Here is a 22,475-nt window from a genome sequence, read left to right on the forward strand (position 1 = left end):
ATGAAACGATTCCTGCGGTACACTCCCAATCGAGATCTGCGCTCAGCATCTCAACACCTCTTGCAAGTACCGCGTTTCCGGCGCACCCGGCTGGGTGGGCACTCTGTGACAGTGAGAGCGGCGCGAGCATGGAATGCGCTCCCAGTCTCTTTGCGCAGCACGGTGGACTTCACGGTTTTTAAGAAAGCACTAAAAACCCATTTGTTTAGATTAGCTGTGTAAATTGTTATGTTATTTCAGGGCTCGGCTGCTATACTTTCCTTGTTTCCTTCTTCCGCGCCAGGATACTCCGGCAGTAATTGTGCGCGCTATAAAACAGCTTAACATAACATAACATAACATAACATAACATTAGTGATGTAATATGTGACGTCATTAGCAGTGGAGGCGTAAGTTATAGTTAGCTCAGATAACAATCACTGCTGAATTTCTATGGTTTTGTACAAGTGAAATCTGAGCGTAACTATAATGTCCCTATAATCTTTGTTTTTTCAGTGAAAAAATAAATAAATAAAATTAAAAAATTAATATATATATATATATATATATCACCTATTGGCGGTTGCTAGTAGGTAGTTATATTTAGGACCTAATTTCCATAGGAAAAGCATTTTTTGGCTTGGCTATAACTTGGGCACCGTTTTACCAATCTGCATGAAATTTTCCCAAACAAGTGTCACGGTGGGTACTATTGTTATGGAAATTTTTGGGGTGATCCTTGCAGTGGGGACCAAGAAGACACCTGTATGGGTGTGTGAGGCAAATACTTCCAACAAAATGGATGCCCAAAGGTGTTACATCTTCACCTCCGGTCACGCCAGATACACACAATTCCTTATCTAAGGAACAGTTCAGCAACCCACCTTGTTGGACCAAGAAGTTGGGCCACGAAATAAGGTTGCGTTTTTTTATTTTATTTTTTTATTTTTTGAAAACCTTTATTGTGCATCATCAGCATACATATAAAGGCCTACAACCACCTGGCCGGCCTTGAAGCAGTTATTAGCACATCCGCCAGCAATAAAACAACTCAACAGTCCCCCCAGTACTAAAGACGACAGTATTTCAAAAACAGTACTTCAGTTTAACGTGACTATTGAGCTACAGGATTAATATGGTTGATTTTACTGTTTTAAACTAAGAAGGATCAGATGCAGTACAAGCAATCGAGAACAGGGAGTGAGCAACGCCCGCAACAAAATATCAACAGACCAAGTAATCATAATCGAGGTATCGGTGCTAGAGTATACTTATCAGGATGAGTAAACACATAATCGCATTTCGCACCAGTCATCGCCCACCCCATGAACATGGAGTTACCGTAATAATAAGTATAAAAAGCACATGAAGCAAAAATGGCAAAAAGCGCAGTACCTAACCGGCACGCTGACCCAAAAAAAGAAAGGAAAGCTAAAGAAGACAAAGAAAGAAAAGGAGAAGAGACAAAAAGGCCCATAGAAACTGAAAAAGGACAAAACTAAAGAACCCCCCCTCCCTACCCCCCACCCTGCACCCCTGCAGAGGCTACGGCCTACCCCCCCCCCAGCAGCGTGCCTGTCGCCCACGAGGAATACCCGAAATTTTGTCACAGAAAGAGAAGGAAAAGATATTTTATAAAACTGGAGGAGGGCCATCTGTACGGGCTCCCGGCCACCCCTTCCCGCAGAAGCACTCATCCCCAAGACCTATAGTCACTACAGCAATCAATCGAGTCAATCAGGATGGGGAGAAGTATCAAAATACTGCACAGATAAGCATATCAAAAATAACGCGCGCCCCTCACCCCCGCCAGCCACCTAGATGTCAACATTAATGGGATACATCTCATCCCTGGCCAGACCTTTCAAGTCCCTTGAGGCATGTCTGCCGATTAATTCTCATTTCAGCCGCTGGAGAAAAACAAAGTGTCCATGCAAGGACGAAGAGCAGCACAGACATACAAGATGGACGTCGCTGGCCACCAACAAGGACATCGGTACATGCGGCCACCTTCCTTAAGACAGTCCCAGTACACGTAGTCCACATCGGAAAATCGAGGACAAGGACGGAAGAAGCAGGCACAGGAGACAGCCGCCACTGTGAACAAGCATGGGGCGATGGTAGCGGTGTAGAGTGCGAAGCAGCCATTGGCTGTTGTAAAGGGGGACCATCAGAGTAGCTCAGGCCCACGGATAGCTGTCCATAGGGCACCGCACATTCCAGCAGCACATGTACCCCTCCGGAAAGAGGGGCAGCCACGGCGCATCCTTCAGAAACAGCGTGGGGCAAATCCTTATGGGCCAGGGGGCCATCCGACCGTGAGTGCCCCAGCAGGAGCGTAGCACCATCCAGCTTCCTCCCCAGCACACAGGAGCTATGTTCCCAAGCAGATCGAAAGTCACAAATAGCGGCAAGGATGTCACCGCAGGACAGCGTAGTCCTGTTCTCCCGTATCGCGGCGCGACTTGGCTGTGCATACTCCCCCCCCTGCTGTACCTCGGTAGCCAGGATGGCAGTCTCCACCCCATCCAGACAACACTATGGCGTTTCCATCACTAATGGGGACTGGGAGTTGGTCAGAGGCGGATCAGCTCGATGCGGCCGCTTTCCGGTTCGTGAAGACAATGAAGGCAGACACCCAAGGAGAAATCTCACGCATCTGTCACCCTCACCCTGATGGTCGCCAGCCGAAAATTCGGGAACGGCCCGCGAAAACCGGGCCGAACCCTATGCAGCGTCGGAGCAGCTAACTGATGTACTCTGCAGGCATATAAATTGTCCTCCAGGCCAGCGTTTCGGGGGGTGATGCACCGCCGCGTGCTTGCCAATTAGGGCATCCACGGCAAAAATCCGACCGATGGTCACTGTACACCAACGGATCGACTCCGCTCCAGTGCAAATGGCCGCTGTTGTTGTCTTTTCACCCAGCCATTTTCTGCAGCCTACGTCCCAGCTGCAGGGTCTTCAGGGCCGCTGACTGCCACCGCAGATTTCTCCGGTTCTGGGGCCGACAGGGATATCGGGGCCGCGTCATCAGTTTCAGCGCTTCTTCCCCAACACAGGGTATAGCGCGATGCCAGGATGATGTGCAGGATAGTCGTGCGGGGCTCGGAGAATCACGGAGCCGGGAGCCTACGCGTCCGTCCCGATCGCCATCTTGGCTCCTCCCCCCAAGGTTGCGTTTTTAATGTTAATTCCCATAGGAACCTTTAGCCACACCTACAGCCAGAACAGCTGAACGGACTTACACCAAATTTGGCAGGAAGGTAGATGTTGGTTCAAGGGGATGCCTTTTGCTTATTTGGTGTAAATCCCTTCAGTAATTTTTTAATAATTTAAGTTGAAAATTATAGTGATATCTCTGGCCACAAAGCCTTCGTGATCAAAGACGAGTTCGTGCAGGGAAATGCACTGCTCGGATTGGCTGCCAACACTTCAACCAGGAAGTGTTGGCAGCCATCTTGGGACTTGGTTTGAGCCTCAGAGACCACCACCTCCCTGTAGCACTTTTAAAACAAATGTGGGGGAGCCCGCTTGCCCCCCCCCCCTCCCCCCACTGCCCCGGGGACAACCACCTCCCTGAGGAACACTGTATATATTTTTTTTATGTGGGGGAGGCCCTATGGCCTCTCCCGCTACCCCAGGGACTACCAGCCCTAACAAACGAACCAAAATGAACTTACAGGTCCCGAATGAACTTGGAGGTCATGGAGCATCCACCCCACAGCGCCCCAATCCCCACCCTGGACCTGACTCTCAAAATTATTGTGATTGCTGTTTCTAAAGGCTGCCAGATCCCATGTTCCTCCAGACTGTCAATTTTCTAATTACTCTCCCTTCTCTTGCTCCCCCTTGCACTCCATCCCATTTTTTCAGCACACTTCACAAGGGCCGAGAACTGCCTTGCATCTTAAGACAATTAAAAGGATGACAAGTGAGTGCAAAAAATTGAAGAAAAACTGCAACTTGTGATTCTGTGGTAAACGGAGGAATCACATTAGATATTTAGATTTAATACATTGCATCGGTCCATTGCGCTTGCCATGAAAGGTGGGTGGGGATCCAAATTGTAATTTGCCTGCGCAAAAGTTAGCCCTGATCATTGATAGTGAATATGCCTCCTAGGTACTTCTCAGCAGGAGGCCCGAACCCTTCAAGGCCCCGCTCCCTCCTGTGACATTGTTCTTCAAGTTGGCAGGTATGCTTCTTGGCTCTTTCTCACTCTTGCAGGTTTATTCTGCCTTTGCCACGGTTTTCCTATGGTTCTCTTTCTTCCCACCTTTCTGCTTTTATCTCTGTAGTTTCCTGCTGGACAGGTTCTAGTGTTCAGCCTTGTGCTGTACCCACTCTGAACACCCATCCATCACAGGCATCACCAGTCAGGTGACCCTGCTAATAAAAGGGTCTGGGCGCAAGTGCCCTGGGCCAGTTCCCAGTACCCTACTACTGTGTCAATGTGGTTATTCATCCAGAATGTGGGCCTAGTGGCCCAAGACACCACACTCTCTTGCTCAAAGTCTGATGGAAAATAAGTGGCCGTTTCCAAAAATTAGATCTAGTGCCAACCACCTGCAACCTTTTCTGGTCGCGTTATCATGCGGACCGTTGCGCTGCTTGCGCACATTTTCAGCCCTTAGACATTTTGCTGCTCCGTTATTCAATGATTGGCCTCAAGACCTGTTGTCATCAACATCATTCTATTACTATTGATTGGTGTAAAATCGACAATTCGGGATATTTTCCTGCTAATAGCATTACATATCGTTTCTTACGACTTTGTCATATTTTATACTTGTGGACACTAGCCAGTCTACAATGACAACTAACGGCCAGATTCATCAAAGTAAAATCGGCTCGCAAAGGGCCAGATTCTGAGAATCCGGCCCTTTGCGAGCGCTATTTTTGCATTTGGGATTCATCATCCCAAATGCAAAAATCGCTATTACAGAACTCGCTAAATTGCGAAGAGTCGCATTTAAGGAATCTCAATTAGAGATTCCTTAAATGCTATTCATGAACCTTTTCAAAATTGCGAATTCGCAATATGGGGCCGCTATTTACTGCGAAGTGTAACTTCGTGCTAAATAGCGAAAACTTAGAAAAATGCACTTTAGTTCATTTTTCTAAGTTGTATGTTACACGCACACATGTCCTTTGGACATGTGTGTGCGCAACTCCTGTGTACATTTGCATTTCAGGGGTGCTACAGGGTGTCCTTTGGACTCCCTGGCACCCTTGAAATCGCATCCTTATTTGCGATTCGCTAATTGCTAATCGCAAATAAGGATTGACTCCCCATTCATTCCTATGGGCCTTTAGGCCCATAGGAATGAATGGGAAATCGCATCCTTATTTGCGATTCGCAATTTGCGAATCGCAAATAAGGAAGCAGTAGAAATCGCAAAAAATATTGCGATTTCTACATGCATCCCGTTTTGCGAGTCTGTAATAGCGATTCCTTAATAATCGCTAATACAGACTCGCAAAAGGGGACTTTGATGAATCTATATGTTAGTTCTTTTACATTGGCTGGATTACAACCGGCTTCTGTCAAGATTGTTCACCATACAAATGTCATTATTATCTTGAATACAGTTTTCCAGCGCTCATCTCTACTGCATTTAGTATAGGTTCAAGACAAGACACGTCTATTTTTGATTACTAATCCAGGCCTCGTTCGTCACTGTGTTTTATTCATCCATTTAGCCTTGAGAAAGTCGTGGTACGGACTTTTTGTACCGACGAAACACGTGTTGGCTGTTTCTGTTGATGTTGTGGCTGTTTTCCATGATACTTCTTGAATAAATGAAGTAACAGACATATAAGGACTTTTTCTTCAATATCCTGTTCAAGAAAGAAGATTTATTGATGCTATGATCTGTACTTTTGTCATGTTTTTGCTATGCAACTATTGTGATTATTAAGTCACTTGTTTTACATCGCATATAGGATTGTGCTCACTTGACCCCTTTGTTTGTATGCTCAAATGAAGCACTTCATTGGAAAGAGTTTTGAATTGTTTTGGCCGGGTTCGTTTTTATTTTTCATTTTCATTGAGTGTGGGCGGGTGAACAGACCAGATCTTCTACAGTCCCACCCCGGCCTTGCTACAATTCACAACACATTCCTTGGGAAACCACCTACTGTGCTCGCTTCGCGGCTCTGAGGCAGTTGTGAGGAAACTGAAAGAGAGTAAAGCTGAAGCGAGAGGGCGGTGGTGGGGAAGAAGGTGGGTAGGCTTCGGAAACTCGCGACTCCCACGCAGATGACGTGCGCCCGCCGTGCACGAGGATGACACCCCCAATGTAGGCTGTGCGTGGAAATTCCTGCCGAGCCTTCGGCGCTCCGGTCGGTGGGAAGTGATGGCACAGCTGACCCGTCCGGTCGGTGCACGAGTCCTAGGAGGGAGGGGCAGAATCAGAGCCAACGTCAGTGCACACAAACTTCTCCCACCCGCGTTTCCGAGTCCGCAGTGTCTACGCAGTGTTTCCACGCGCACCTTGAGGTCGCGCTCAGGCAGTGTCACGAGGGCACAACTGGAGTGGCGCGAGCCCTGCGCCCCGGATGGTTCTGGGAAGAAGCCGACAGGACACCCCGGGACTGAGGTCACTGTACTCGGTCCCTCCACCTGTGTCCTCCTGACAGAACGACGAAGGGGACGAAGAACCAGGGGTCGCTCAATGGAGGCTCGTTTTCAAAGGGAGGTGTCAAAGTAAGGTAGTTTATTTCTTCTATCCTTTACACGTGTCACCGAATACGTCGCTTGCTCATTAATTCAAAGATAACATAATATACATACGCATGCTTATTACCTTCATCTGTCAAAGATAACCATTTTATAAATTCCCAGGTATTTAAATGACCCACCACTCCTGTACAGATATAGGGAGTCAGAGGCACCATCGATACGTATTTGTCCAAGGTCACACGATTTATTAAATGTGAAAAACTGGACACTGATCCTTGATCTTGAATGCCTGAATGTGTTCTGGCAGGCTTGGTTCTTTCAGTTTGTGATCTTTTGATGTCACTCGTTGTTTTCGTGGGGGTTAGTTTACATTGTTCACCGTCCGGATAGTAATCAGCCTTCCCTCCTGTGATAACTGCTTGATAATTTGAGTTTACAAGTCTGTGTTGATTCTTTTTTGTTTTTGGGGATTTTTCTTAGTTTATAGTTGTGGTCAGGGTCGGATTGGTACCAAAAATAGGCCTGGGAAGCCCCAAAAGAGTAGCCCATTGCTTGGTTAGCCTCAGGAGGCTAATTTTTGGAGAAATTTGTGGTACATTTAGCATTTTTAAGCTTGAAGAGTCAGTAGCATTGGTGAAGACTGGAAACACTGCAGCTGTAAACACTGAATACTTATTCAGTCTCAACCCCTTGTACTAGGTTGCCAGAATCCTGCTCTCAACCAACTAGGTCATTGACTCTGATTATAACATCAATCAGAAATCTAGTACAAATCCAAGGGAGGGGCAAAAGTGGTTTGGGCAGGATCCCTGTGAAAAGAACCTACAATGACAAGTGGAAGAGAAAAAGCATCTCCGAAATTCCTCCTCTTGATTCACTACATACGGGTTTCATTGAATGAAACCTGTTATTTTCAGTAGGACTCGCCCTTGTTTCGGCCCCCTTTTTTATAATATCAGTAGTTAATAATAATCTATTATAATAAAAAATATGCCCACCCTTGCTGCGGCCTTAGGCAGTAAATCATAGCTGGCAAAGGCGCATAGAGGCACCTGCAACAATCATCAGCGAGACTGACCAGGACTAGCAAAGTCCTAGCCTTGGCCTCTGAATCCTGCCAGGCCTCAATACCTCCTGATTAGCGGCATTCTGTAGTGTCACTAGTACAGGTGACCCTGGGAGCTTTTATGGTAATCCCTTCCCTGCCCAGGGCTACCCATCAGTCATGCTGTCAGCTCATCCTCTCCCATCTCATCACAGGGCAGAGGGGTTGGCAATAGCCTCACTCACCGCACCCTACCTTATGACAAGATGAGGTGAAAATGCAAGAAACTGATAGCTGGAGCCTATGCATGCTGTGCTACTCCAACTTTAGGCTTCAGTTCTCGAGGCCGGAAGAAGCTGTGTACCTGTCTTGAGAGTCTATCCAATACCATTATCTGAAGAACAGCAGGTCAGGTAGCTGAAGGTAAGTAAAATAAAACCATGTGAAATGTGTCAGTGTGTATGTGTGCTGCATATATGAGCGGTAGTGTAACTAAGTAAGATTGAATGACTCAGAGGGACTGGGAATAAGTGAGACTAAGTTAGAATTAGAAAGTGAGTTAAAGTGAGTGCAAATGACTGTGAGCAAGAGAAACTGAGTGAGTGAGAAGGAAGAAGAGTGAAGTTGGTAAGTATCGCTATATGATGTACCTAGGTAAAATGCATAAAAATAAAAGAGAGGGGTCCAAGCCAGCCAAAGGGATAGGACACCAGAAGTAAACACTTAAATCAACGATCCCTTAGGTAAAATGCAGGCACACAAGCTGTAATTCCTGGCATGTGTAACAGCTGTGGAAAAATGCTAGTGCTGACATATTGGGCATGATTCTTGGTACGAGGGAAACCGATATAACATCAACATGACAGCATTATCAAACGACTCCATTCTGATGCAATCTTACACAGGCCTCCCTGGAACTGTGCCTCCACCCACAGAAGACCTTCCCACACCCCCCACAACATTCCAAGATAGGGACAGTCGTCTGTCCCTAACTCCTAATTTACAGATCGATGCTTCACCACCCGTGGAACCGGGCCCTAGTACTGCGCCTAGCGCATCATTGATTACCTGCGACAACGCAGATACTATGCATACAATAGATTTAGCCAACAATAGCAGCGACAATAGTACAACCAACCAGGGCACCGCCCATCGTAGAACCAGACGCACTCACATCAGGAAACTACAGGTTCCTTTTAGGGGATGTACGAAACAAAAGGGCAAAAGAAAGAAGACCATTTTACCAACACCCCCCATAGAACAATCTAATGGAATTGTACAATTGGTGCCTAATCCAGGACCTGAAGTTAATATGGAGTCTATACTGGTCCAAATCACGGATCCTATGAAGCACCTCATTGCTCCCCTAAACGACAAACTTGAGCAAATAGGTAAAAAGGTGGAAAACCTGGAAAAATTGGGCCTAGCCAAATTAGACATCCTTGAACACCTAGGCCCACAAACTACACAAACTACCCTACCCATCTCAAATGTATCAACTAGGAATAAGGCTAAAACAACTGCCCATACCGTATCTAAACCACAGGCTCCACCAGTGAGTAATACGAATCACCCAGCACCTACCGTAAAAACCGTAAATTTACAAAGTAGCGTCCCTAACGGCCCATCTTCTTCCACCTCTCACAGAGCAACTGGGGAGGTGCCCAAGGACTATACCCCAGCAAGTAGGAACCCACCGGCGCGTAGCTACTATAATAATATCATCCCCGCCGTGATCAATCTTCCACCAGAAAGCAGGCCTTTGGTAGCAATCCTTGCTAACGTACCAAAACTCAAACCCTCCCAATTCGAAAACAGTGAAACTCTTAAAAATAAAATTTTACACTGGCTGGTCCATAATTGTGGTTTCCCCTTAAGTGGTGCAGGCCAGATTATTTCAACTCAAAGGGTAGGGTGGGTGGGTCCAAGCAAAAAGGAAATAAACGGGGACTGCGTAATTATAAATTACAAAACCACTGAATGGGCACGAGACTCCATCTTGAACGCACCCATCCCTTCTGACAATGAATACAACACAACCTTGTTTCCTTTGGATTACTTTTATAGAAACCTGGTGGGGTTTAAGACTCCCGTGCAGAATTTCAAACATCCCAGAGCAACTAATACACCTTATCCATCTGCACAGCAGGCACCTGCACAATTAGCCGGGTATCCTTCCCATCCTTTGTACCCTCCGACCACTCATGTATTTAATAATCAGCATGTTCCACAACCACCTATGGAATTGTACAGAATGCCTAACCCCAACTACCTCAATTACCACAGTACAATCGGGTCTGGAAGCAACATCTTTGGTCAATTCGCTGTTCCAACATCAAACAGATTCCAGGTGTTCAACTCCCTTGATGAAAATGATTGACTCCCGGATATACCTATTGGAGAAAGTGAAACCCATATAGACACTTCTGCTCTAAGTCTAAATAACTCAACCACGATAGTCAACATCACCCGCACCTGTCCGCTTGAAATCCTTCCTGCAAATGAACCCTCCATAGAGAACCCTATAATCAGCCCTAACGAGCTGTCATCGATAGTTAACAGCACCTGTACTGTTGTAAATCACCTAGGCGACCAAATACCACCGACAGCCACAACAGAAATTACTCCACCCCATGTATCCAGGGAAAGTTCATTGAGGGTTATCACGTGGAATGTAGCGGGCCTAGCTTCCAAGGTAAATACACCCGTATGGGATGACTTTCTTAAGCAAGGCTATGACATCATATGCCTTCAAGAAACCTGGGACAGAGCTGAAGTATATGTCGAGGGATATACCTCCTTCAGCGTGCTGGCTGTGGCTTCGCAGGCTGGCCGCGCCAAGGGGGGGTTAGTGACCCTGCTATCCACAACATTGACTGAGTTCTGGGTCAGTAACCACGCAGTCTTGGGAGATTATGCATCCGTTTTGCGCGTGGCCCATAATGGACATAAAGACTTAATAATCGTGAACTTCTACAATAACATCGCCAGCCACAGCCAGGGGTTGTTCATCTCTGACATCGAGCAGGCAATTGATGCAATGTTATCAAGCTCCTCTAAACCAGCTGTAATCTTGTGGGCCGGAGATTTTAACATCAAAACGTGCACTTATGCACTTAAGGGGGCTTGTGGCCATAGGGAGGAATACTCTGGAAGGGAAACTACCAGCGTTTTCAATCATTTCCTGCACAACATCCTAGGCAGTGCCTTGAATAACCTATTGGCCAAATATGATCTGGAACTTCTTGAATGTAATACGAATGCTAACAATGTTAGATGTCCAACATTCCATGGAAGGAACAGCCAATCCTTTATAGACCACATCATCGTATCCAGCTCTGCAACATATATAAATGTTTGGGTAATTGAACAAACGGTCAGTGACCACAACAGTGTATCGGTCGAATTACTGGGCTGGGGGTCAAAAAGGAACTCCTATGGTCAACCTATTCAGAACATCTCCGCAGGAAGGCCAAATGGGATGAGGGTGAAATGGACAAAAGTTGACCCTACCAAAATTGTCACCAATGTAATTATTAATTGCCATGGAGAAGTGGAGTACTGTTTATCCCCAACACCATGCCCAGAAACTTTGCTGTCTAAATTTCTAATTATCACACAAACTGTCGAGAAATCACTGACACGCAAATCACGGGAGCCAAGAAAAGTTAAGACAGCGTGGTTTGATGATAATTGTGCCCAGTCACTAAAAAGGCTAAAAACCTCGCTAGATACAAAACCGAGAGACCCCTGTAAGATAAGGGAAGAGCGTTACAATTACAAAATCGCACTAGCCGCTCGGAAGAGAGAACTACAGGACGAGGCATGGGTTAAATTAGATCAGGCAGCGGAAACAAAAGACCACAAACTCTTCTGGGACACTGTAAACAGCCCGTTCTTAAAGAATGACAACATGCCCGAACTTACTTCGCATGTCAGCTGTCAAGACTGGATTATACACTTCACTGGGATTTTTAACTCTGATTGTTCCTTTAATTGTACTTTGGCCCCAGATCCTAATGTTTTAACTGTAACGCCAATCAATTTTAAATGGGAGAAATTATTGTTTTTAGTATCTTTAAATGAGGTGCAGGATGCTATAGAGAAAAGCAAGGGGGGGAAAGCCCCGGGCCCAGATGGGGTCCCTGTGGACTTTTTTAAATCCAAGATTGACTTATGGGCGCCTATTTTAACACGCTATTTCAATGCTGCTATTGAGAATGAACTACCTACCTCATGGGGTCAATCCATTTTGGTGCCACTTTTCAAAAAAGGTTCAAGGGCTGAAGCACGTAATTATCGCCCAATTTCCCTTTTGGACTCGTCACTAAAAATACTGAGTCGCGTGCTTCTGGGAAGATTAGAGTCCTGGGTTGAGGACAATAATGTCCTATCACCAATCCAGTACAGGTTCCGTAGGGGCATAGGAACCATGGAGCAGTGTGTGAACCTAGAGCTTATCATCGGCAAGTACACAAGAGCAAAGGAAGGGCATTTGTTCATGTGTTTTGCCGACCTAAGCTCGGCGTTCGATCTAGTGGAACACACATTGCTCTGGCCAACATTACTTGCTATGGGCGCACCCCCCGAAATCATTCATTTGCTGGCCAGAATGTACAGCAGCTTATCAAGTAAAGTTAGATTCGGACCAAACGGAGAGTGCACCCCCTTTTTTAAAATAGGCAGAGGGATTAGGCAAGGGTGCGTTCTCGCACCCTTGCTGTTCTCCCTTTTTATAAACAAGGTCGATCAGTCCCTACAAGAGTCCTTTGCTGATGCCCCTATGATAAATGGTAAACAGATACCCGTCCTCTTATACGCGGACGACGCGGTCCTGATTTCCAGGACCGCGAATGGGCTCCAAAAGCTAATTGACAAATTTAATGTTTTTATTAAAGGCAGAATGCTTAAAATTAATAAGCAATAAACAACTAAGGGTTGGCTCTAATCAGTATGGCTGAGCCTTCATAGAACATAACAAAAAAGAAATTGCCAGTACTGATAACGCCGCAGTAACATGAATTCGAACACAGTACTTGAGAAAATATTCAAGACTGGATGCTAGTTAATAGCTTTTTATTCTTGTTTCTGATTATATCAAGAGGTACTTTTTCATTTTGAGAAAAACAAACATGTAAAACACAATTTATCAAAAAAGTCAAAACTAGGGATAATCATTCATCATATCACTCATATCACAACCATACAAAACAGTCATTCATGGGGAGAAGGGGTGCACTGGATAAGAGGGCTACAAAATTTATCAAAACATACAATATTTACAATATGATACCATACACAAGACAAGAAAAGCCAACGTCTGCAAAACACTTAGAAAATACTTTCTTTTGGTGGATAATCAATTATAACGTACATTCCTATAGTCAAGTATAAAAAATACTTTTTGAATCTTTTGGAAAAAGGATAATGTACAAGAATTAGTGATAAGCAACAATTATCATAGCATTCACGCTTATCACTGGAGCAGACAGTAAGGTGAGTGATATGATGAATGATTATCCCTAGTTTTGACTTTTTTGATAAATTGTGTTTTACATGTTTGTTTTTCTCAAAATGAAAAAGTACCTCTTGATATAATCAGAAACAAGAATAAAAAGCTATTAACTAGCATCCAGTCTTGAATATTTTCTCAAGTACTGTGTTCGAATTCATGTTACTGCGGCGTTATCAGTACTGGCAATTTCTTTTTTGTTATGTTCTAAAATTAATAAGGGCAAGACTATGACTATGACCTGCGGGAAGAAACTAAAGAAAAGTAAGTCATTCTTCCTTGATGGGGATAAACTTGAGTCTGTGCAACATTTTTGTTACTTAGGTATTACTTTCTCAGGGGATGGGAGATGGGCTAACGAGCAATCTTGTATAGGCATGAAGATGATCAGAAATACAAACTGCATCTTCAGATTCGCTTCCAAATTAGGGGGGCGCAAAATAAGGGAGATGATTTCCATTTATAATGCCAGGTGCATGTCCTCTGCCCTTTACGGAGCAGGGATATGGGGATATAACTCGCAGATCGCCCTCTCCATTCAGCAGGAAGAAAATAAGTACCTTAAATGCTTATTATGTCTTCCTGCTTCAGCCTCCAACGAAATCATTCATAGGGAGCTGGGCATACACCATGCCACAGACTTGATTGCACTACGTCCCCTCTCCCTCTGGCGATCCATCTGGGCCAAAGATGAAACCAAGTTTACCCAGGAATTAATTTTAGACTGTATTAAATTGGACCAGCACTTAAAAATCCCCTGGCTAAAACACATTTTTCACTGGTATAATTCCCTTTTTGGTCAAGATATTTTTAAAGACACCCCAACAGAATCAGTTTTAACGAAGCATGACCTTAAATCCACCTACATGGATCACGCAGAAGGGATTAGAATGAAGGGGTATGCCACACAAAGTACATTTAAATTGTACCTGGAATACAATTTAAATACAGGATTCCCATCATACCTTACATTCGTCAGTATTAACTCCCATCGTTTCGTTCTGGCACGCCTGAGGCTGGGTATAGTCCACCACTTGGTGGCCTTCCCTACTATAAAGAAGCCGGGGTCTTGCCCGTGCCCATGCGATGGGAAATCGAAACAGAGTATCTGCCACTTTTTACTATTTTGCAACTTTTATACTGGTTTTAGAAAGTTTTATCTAAAGCAACTATTTTTAGAATACAGTACGTGTGACATAAGAGCTGCAATGCAACTGTTGTTTGACCTGTCGTCCCCTAATATATGTTACCGTGTAGCCACCTATGTTCTTAAATGTATCGGGCACAGGAAATCAATTATCATATGATCTCCGTTGGAAAAGACACCTATTGATCAACTGTGAGCTACTGCCAAACCTTTTGCATTTCTCTTATACATGAACTTTGGTTATTATCATGTTTTTAGATCCCGTATCGATTGCTCCCTTGGCTCTGTACCCCTCTGGACTTACACCTTTTTAGGTTTTGCCTAGCGGAAGCTGCGCTCTGCGCAGCTTTTCCGCGCAGGCGAAATCCTGTTGAGAACTGTAGTGTGGCTTTTGTTCGGCCCTCGTCCTTGATTGGCTGGCTCCGTAAACGGAGCCTTGCCATTGGACGAGGGGCCTGTCCGTCAATGCCGGACCAGACACGGGGGCGTTCCCGACATTCTTTGGCTTTTGCCGACGTCACGGGACGCCGGGAACGCCCCCGTGTCTGGTCCGGCATTGCCGGCACTCGAACGGGAAGGCGGCAATTAGCGGCTCCAGCGGGCGGCGGTGTTAAAAGTAGCAGCGCCCGAGAGCCGGCCGGCTCCGGGCGGAGGCTGCCAGCGGGAGCGGCAGGTAATTGGAATGATTCCGAGCACGGACTGCCTGCGCCAGCTGCAACCGGTTTCGCAACACTGAGTCTTGCTGTTCCTGTGAGAGCCAGGGACTGCGCTGCACAGGCCCGCCGAGTACAGAACAGGGCATCGCGGAACGCATACAGGTAACGAGCGGCAGGAGCACCGCGCACCAGCCGCCGGAAAAACAAACGACGCCACAAGCGGCCGCCGCCATCTTACTGCTTGGAAGTGTGCGAGGCGCCCCCCTCCGTTAAAATGGCGACGGCCGCGGGGGCGCAACTTGTGTTCCATGCCCAATGAGCTTTGTCCGTGTTATTTGAATGTCTGCTGCTATGTCGTGTTATCTGATGCTAGGCTGTGTTATTTGATTGTATGCAGCTATGCCGTGTTATTTGATGCTCGGCTGTGTTATTTGATGCGAGACTTTTATTTTTGGATGCTATGCTATTTATTGCAATTTAGGTCGTAGTGCGTAGCACTTAGCAGACTTCACATTAAACAATCGGAAAAGAGAGGATGTGGGCAGACAGCCTGTAACCATTTTAATGTGCCCGTGTCCGTTCACTGTGGTTAATAGCTTGTTATTAAATTTTAATTGCATTACCAGACTTATTAGAGCGACTCTTACGAGCAAGACCGTGGGCGCTAATTCCCAAGCATCCGAGGCGCCGGAGACATTAATGCGGATGTGCGCGTGCCCTCGGCCACGGTAGAGGACTTTCATAAGGCCGGACACTTCCTCACAGCCTCGTGTAGGGTTTCTCCTCCGCGAGAAGCTCTGCGCGGGAGACGGGGGCCAGGACTCCAATGAATAGCTCGCAGGCGGAGAGGGAGCTAACTGAGGAGTCATTAATTGAGTTATGCTGCGTGGAATTAGACACGTGGCAGTCTGCTGCGCGTCAATGAATGACAGAGGCGCGCGAGTCAACAGCGCGCTCGATTACCCACGTCTGCCGCGTCAGTGAAGCCACAGTTAGTCCCCACAGAGAAGATTCCGTACACGCAGAATTACACTAACTGCTGCAGTGTGTATTTATCCGAACCAAAGAGACAGACAAAATGCAGCCATATATTTGCATCCAGTAGTTGTAAAGAAGATGCAGGAACTGATGGAAGGTTATAGCCCTTTATTTATCTAGACAGCACACCCAGGCTTGTGGTCATAGCAAAATCACAACATCAACTGCCACAGGTGACAACTGTCAAATAGAACTGTCAGCTGCTAACGTTCCAGCTGATGCCAACCAATTACGCGCGGGCATAGCAAGCGCGAGCAGGGGTAAGGGAAAGAGAAGAAGGGTACGATACAACACATCTCTATCCCTAAAAAGAAAGTATGAGAAGCAGCCATAACGCTGTGCACCTTACGCACAAAGTCTTCATATTTGTTGGGTTTGCTTAAAACACGACCGAAGCTACTGGTGCTGGCTATTGCTCCACCTGTATCACTTTTGGGCGCCCCCGTGGGAACTGCCAAGTGTCCATCATCACATGGTAGAGATTTTTCAGTCTCTTTGTTGTAGTTGTTTGAATCCTCTTCGTGCCAGACAGGTTCCTCTTGTTCCTCATCTGATTCATAGACACCCACCGTGTCCAGAAAACCCGTGGAAGCATCACTACTGATGTCCTTCATTTCACCGATGGATTCTACAGTTTGAGTTTCATTAGTTCTCTGTACATCTCCGTCGCTGTAGTTCTCAGACTCTGAATCTTCATGTTCCCATTGTGTCCTCTTTTTCTCTTCTCCCTTCTCCATGGGAGTGGTTTTACTCTCTTCCTGTGGGTAAGCATTCCTACTGTGGCTGCTCTGCAAGGAACAAAAGCACAATTAAGCTTTTTAAAGGGCTGCCCACTCCAGACATGGTATTCAGTAAAACGCGAGGTTGGGGCGGAAAGTGGCACTTCTGAAGCCCGGACACATCCCCGGCCCCTTAAATTGGAAATTGCCGGAGTGAGCTGTCCTTTCGGGGTGATGTACGCCTCTGTAATCCTCGGGCACGGGTCTCCTTAATAAATTTCACTTTGGAAGGCAGGCAATGTGCCTCGGTAATTAGTGCATTTGAAGCAGGTTCGCCCTTTGAAGTGCCCGTCCTGCCGGGATGACCCGCAAAGACCGGGCCGTGTGCGCGAGATCAAAAGGTGACCTTCAAGGCAGCTTTTTTTGTTGATTCACTTTTTGAAATGTTGTTCTTTTGTTCATTTTTTTTTTTTTTGCAAGTATGAGACGGCAGTTCCTGCTCCGCTATCTGTGAAGGATTACTTTATAAACGACTTTAAATCTTATCCCCCTCCCCCACAGCAGAGTCTGCTTCTGAGGTATTGTGTGTGTGTTTTATTGTTTTACCGAGCTGTGTATGTGAGCTTCAGAGTGCAGAGTGGAGCTTCAGAGTGGAGCTTCAGAGTGGAGCTTCAGAGTGGAGCTTCAGAGTGGAGCTTCAGAGTGGAGCTTCAGAGTGGAGCTTCAGAGTGCAGAGTGGAGCTTCAGAGTGGAGCTTCAGAGTGGAGCTTCAGAGTGGAGCTTCAGAGTGGAGCTTCAGAGTGGAGCTTCAGAGTGCAGATTGGAGCTTCAGAGTGGAGCTTCAGAGTGCAGAGTGGAGCTTCAGAGTGGAGCTTCAGAGTGCAGATTGGAGCTTCAGAGTGGAGCTTCAGAGTGCAGAGTGGAGCTTCAGAGTGGAGCTTCAGAGTGGAGCTTCAGAGTGGAGCTTCAGAGTGGAGCTTCAGAGTGGAGCTTCAGAGTGCAGATTGGAGCTTCAGAGTGGAGCTTCAGAGTGCAGAGTGGAGCTTCAGAGTGGAGCTTCAGAGTGGAGCTTCAGAGTGGAGCTTCAGAGTGGAGCTTCAGAGTGCAGAGTGGAGCTTCAGAGTGGAGATTCAGAGTGGAGCTTCAGAGTGCAGAGTGGAGCTTCAGAGTGGAGCTTCAGAGTGCAGAGTGGAGCTTCAGAGTGGAGCTTCAGAGTGCAGAGTGGAGCTTCAGAGTGCAGAGTGGAGCTTCAGAGTGCAGAGTGGAGCTTCAGAGTGCAGAGTGGAGCTTCAGAGTGCAGAGTGGAGCTTCAGAGTGCAGAGTGGAGCTTCAGAGTGCAGAGTGGAGCTTCAGAGTGCAGAGTGGAGCTTCAGAGTGGAGATTCAGAGTGCAGAGTGGAGATTCAGAGTGCAGATTCAGAGTGCAGAGTGCAGATTCAGAGTGCAGAGTGGAGCTTCAGAGTGGAGCTTCAGAGTGGAGCTTCAGAGTGGAGCTTCAGAGTGGAGCTTCAGAGTGGAGCTTCAGAGTGCAGAGTGGAGCTTCAGAGTGGAGCTTCAGAGTGCAGAGTGGAGCTTCAGAGTGGAGCTTCAGAGTGCAGAGTGGAGCTTCAGAGTGGAGCTTCAGAGTGCAGAGTGGAGCTTCAGAGTGCAGAGTGGAGCTTCAGAGTGCAGAGTGGAGCTTCAGAGTGCAGAGTGGAGCTTCAGAGTGCAGAGTGGAGCTTCAGAGTGCAGAGGGGAGCTTCAGAGTGCAGAGTGGAGCTTCAGAGTGCAGAGGGGAGCTTCAGAGTGCAGAGTGGAGCTTCAGAGGGGAGCTTCAGAGTGCAGAGTGGAGCTTCAGAGGGGAGCTTCAGAGTGCAGAGTGGAGCTTCAGAGTGGAGCTTCAGAGTGAAGCTTCAGAGTGCAGAGTGGAGCTTCAGAGTGGAGCTTCAGAGTGAAGCTTCAGAGTGAAGCTTCAGAGTGAAGCTTCAGAGTGAAGCTTCAGAGTGAAGCTTCAGAGTGGAGCTTCAGAGTGGAGCTTCAGAGTGGAGCTTCAGAGTGGAGCTTCAGAGTGGAGCTTCAGAGTGGAGCTTCAGAGTGCAGAATGTCAAAAGCAATGCCAATAGCTCTAACTTTAACAAAGGCAAAACCATTGCATTGTAAATGCTTGTTAAACTTCTTGTATATAATTGTTGATAAATATGTAACAGACTTTATGGACATTGCACTTTAGTTATCCTTGCATATTTTTGCACATACTATTGCACTTTATGCCCAGCTCAGGCCTTTTTTTTTTTTTGACTTGTATATAATTGCTGCTAAAATACGTAAGAGATGTTGTAGACATTGCACTTTAGTTATCCTTGCATATTTTGCACATACTATTGCACTTTATGCTCAGTTTAGGCCTCTCTCCGACTGGTACTACCTCACTTGGCAAGTTTTGCACTAGACTTTAAAAATTGCTGCTAAATATAACGTTCAATTTTTGCATATTTTGCACATATTATTGCACTTTACGCCTAGCATAGGCCTCTTGTTTAGCACCATCTATTTGCATGCTGTATCAAACGTTTAAAACGGCTGCTATATAAGTGATTATTCTATGGTATATTTATGTGATATGTTTTGCATTAATTTGCTAAATTGCTGCTAAATGCTATGTCCAATCTTTGCTTATTTTGCGCACATTACTGCACTTTTCGCCCTGCATAGGCCTCTTGTTTAGTACTATTCCACTTGGCATGTCTTGCACCAAATGTTTAAATTGACGCTATATTTAGTGATTACTTTCTTTTCCAGGTTTTTATCTTGATTGGCTGTATTAATGTAATTGTTTTAGCAAGTTTCATCATTCTTTAATCCTTTATAAAAGTGACTTCAATTGTATTCATGAATGTTGCTATATGGTTGTACCTGTACAAACCGAATAAAGCATTTTGAAACGAGAAAGTGAGTTAAAGTGAGTGCAAATGACTGTGAGCAAGAGAAACTGAGTGAGTGAGAAGGAAGAAGAGTGAAGTTGGTAAGTATCGCTATATGATGTACCTAGGTAAAATGCATAAAAATAAAAGAGAGGGGTCCAAGCCAGCCAAAGGGATAGGACACCAGAAGTAAACACTTAAATCAAAGATCCCTTAGGTAAAATGCAGGCACACAAGCTGTAATTCCTGGCATGTGTAACAGCTGTGGAAAAATGCTAGTGCTGACATATTGGGCATGATTCTTGGTACGAGGGAAACCGATGGCAAAATGCAATCACTGGCATATTGGAGGTAATTCTTAGCATATGGGATGCGGTACCTATGGCAGAATGCTGGTGCGGCACAGTACAGGTAATTTGTTGTCTATGGGACGCCAGTGGTAAAATGCAGGCACTGACAGATTGGAGATCATTCTTGGTATATGGGACACCTATAGCAAAATGCTGGTGCTACCAATCTCAAGATAATTCTGGGCAACCATGGCATATTGAGCAAGGGATGCAGGCAACCGCAACAAAATTCCGGCCTTAACATTCTAGTGGTAATTTTGACCTTTGGGTCACCCGTCACATTTATATGGATGCAGTGAATGGCAACATTCTGCCACAGGCATACTATATGTAATTCTTGATATTAAAAGAGTGCCCATGGCAAAGGGGACCGACCCATACCAAAAAAACTCTAGCCCTGGCGCATGGAGATAACTATTAACATATAGGGAAACCCGCTGCACATTTTGAATTAAATGAGGTCAAACGTTTTCATTCACTTGGCACACCTTTAAAGTACTTCAGTATTTAGTAAGTGCACTTTGAGAGACAGTGGTTTTTGAGCAAGTTTATGTGAAAATTCTGTTTTAAAAACACGATTTAATCACCTTTAAAAAAAGTTTTTTATGGGGGAGACACCCCATGAACCTTCCGTGAAATTGGGCATGCTCGCTTTGCTTGCTCACAGGAAGGCAGAGCAAGTTTTACACCACTCCACTTTCAAAGCAGCTGTTTGACTTTGTTCAACCCCTGCATGTAAGGGGCAGGCATCATTTATTTTCTTATTTGATTTCTATTAAAGCGCTATGTGTCCCAGTGTAGGGTGACATAGCGATTTACATCACCCTCACATAATGTGCTCAGAAAATGAATCATACAAGTGTGAAATCAATTCATAGCAAATGGTACATAAGACAATAAGGGTTACAAGGTGTAAAAGTAGCATATCTTCTAAATTGGTTGGTATAATATGTTAAGAGTGCTTGGTCTGGTGAAACACAGACAAAAACTAAAAGATCACGCAGTGGTCGGGGTTGTTCAGACTAATGAGACTTTATTACTACCCAAAGAACCCTTTTTAGCAATATCAAAATAAAGATTTATTAAAAATGAAATAAGTTACTATGCTTTGCAGTTTGCATGCAGCTCCCTAATGCTGGTTCATAGTGCAGTGTGCTGCAGTGGAAGGATCATAACTAGGGGCTCTGAAATTATGCGATTCATCAGCCACTGCTTTTCTGTGTAATTATGGATGTGCCACATTTGCCACTTAATTCTTCATCTACTGTATGATATGCTGATTTTAAGGAAATTAATGGTTTCTAGCTTAGTCAGTTTTAAAAGTTACAAGACACTTTGCGACACGTGTTCTTGCACATTGAAAGGCCCTTCTCAAATGTTGACTGGTTATCTTTCAGTTGGTATTGCTTATTTGATTGTTAAACTAATACTAATGAGGTGGAGCTTTTTCCAAGACAGGGTGGACAATGTTATGAGGCGGCAAAATAATGAAACAATACCATCAAAACAATTGCATATTTTGTCTTTTCTTGCCCCAAAATGTAGTCATCTGCCACATAACGTGGTCCTCCCTACCATATAGTTCCAATGGCCATGATTATATTTTATAAACTCCAAGTAACAAAAGGACATCTAAGCAGTAACTCATTGACCTTTCTACATAAAATACAAATCTTTGATCTGCAAGCTACACGTTGTGTTTAAAGCAGGCATATAAACCTTCTTCTAACTTTTGATAAATGAAACCTGACTAAACAAAACATGGATCTCTCCAGCAAGTAAATACAACTACACCCCAAAAACTGGGCATGTGCTCGGTAGATTACCTGATGAAATTTGAACTGGCCAGGTCGAGGTAAAAATGGGCATAACATCTGACCTGGTCTGGCCTTCCAGCGAGGCCTTTCATCCTTTGTGCATTCCCCTACCCCCTCCCACTATGGTCTTAATATGAAGTCCTAGTGGAGGAGGGGTCAGATGAAAGGTAAATGACATTGCTTCACTTCTGAGCTGGGCTGGCCCCATAGGGGCTGTGGTGAGAACTGACAATGTCCCAAAGGCCACAACAACTCCAGGCCTCTTCATACACTGTGGGCAGTTCACAGAGGTGAAAATAAAAGCAGCCCCCTGCTGGCACTAGGCACCGGCCCATGCCTGATTGCCCGCATTAGCAATCCGACCTTGGTTGTGGTCATGGGATTTTTTCATATCGCCCCACTGTAGTGTGAGGTTACTGGTTAAGGTTGTTTGCCCATGATGTCTTGTGGCATCAATGCTAATGTCCCCCAGCGGAATGACCAAGTTCCTTTATCACTTAGCGCTGCGCTTGGTAGCTAGATACACCTGAGTCTCTAGTTTCCCAACCAGATATAGATTCTAAATACTCGTATAGGTTCCAAGTGCTATAATTTCAATTAAGATGGAAACCTATGGCCAAAGTTA

The 22,475-nt window shown here is 45.4% G+C and overlaps 1 protein-coding gene across 1 annotated transcript in view; it reads left to right on the forward strand.

The window, feature by feature from the left end:
* The first annotated feature begins 6,257 nt into the window (after positions 1-6,257).
* The window catches only part of TRAF5 (TNF receptor associated factor 5), a 253,278-nt gene continuing 237,060 nt past the window's right edge, over positions 6,258-22,475 (forward strand). The window contains exon 1 of the mRNA XM_086927840.1: positions 6,258-6,691. The gene's annotated coding sequence lies outside the window, so the exon portion shown is untranslated. The remainder of the gene's footprint in view (positions 6,692-22,475) is intronic.

Source organism: Lissotriton vulgaris, chromosome 6, assembly GCF_964263255.1.
Source record: "Lissotriton vulgaris chromosome 6, aLisVul1.2, whole genome shotgun sequence".
Taxonomy (NCBI): domain Eukaryota; kingdom Metazoa; phylum Chordata; class Amphibia; order Caudata; family Salamandridae; genus Lissotriton; species Lissotriton vulgaris.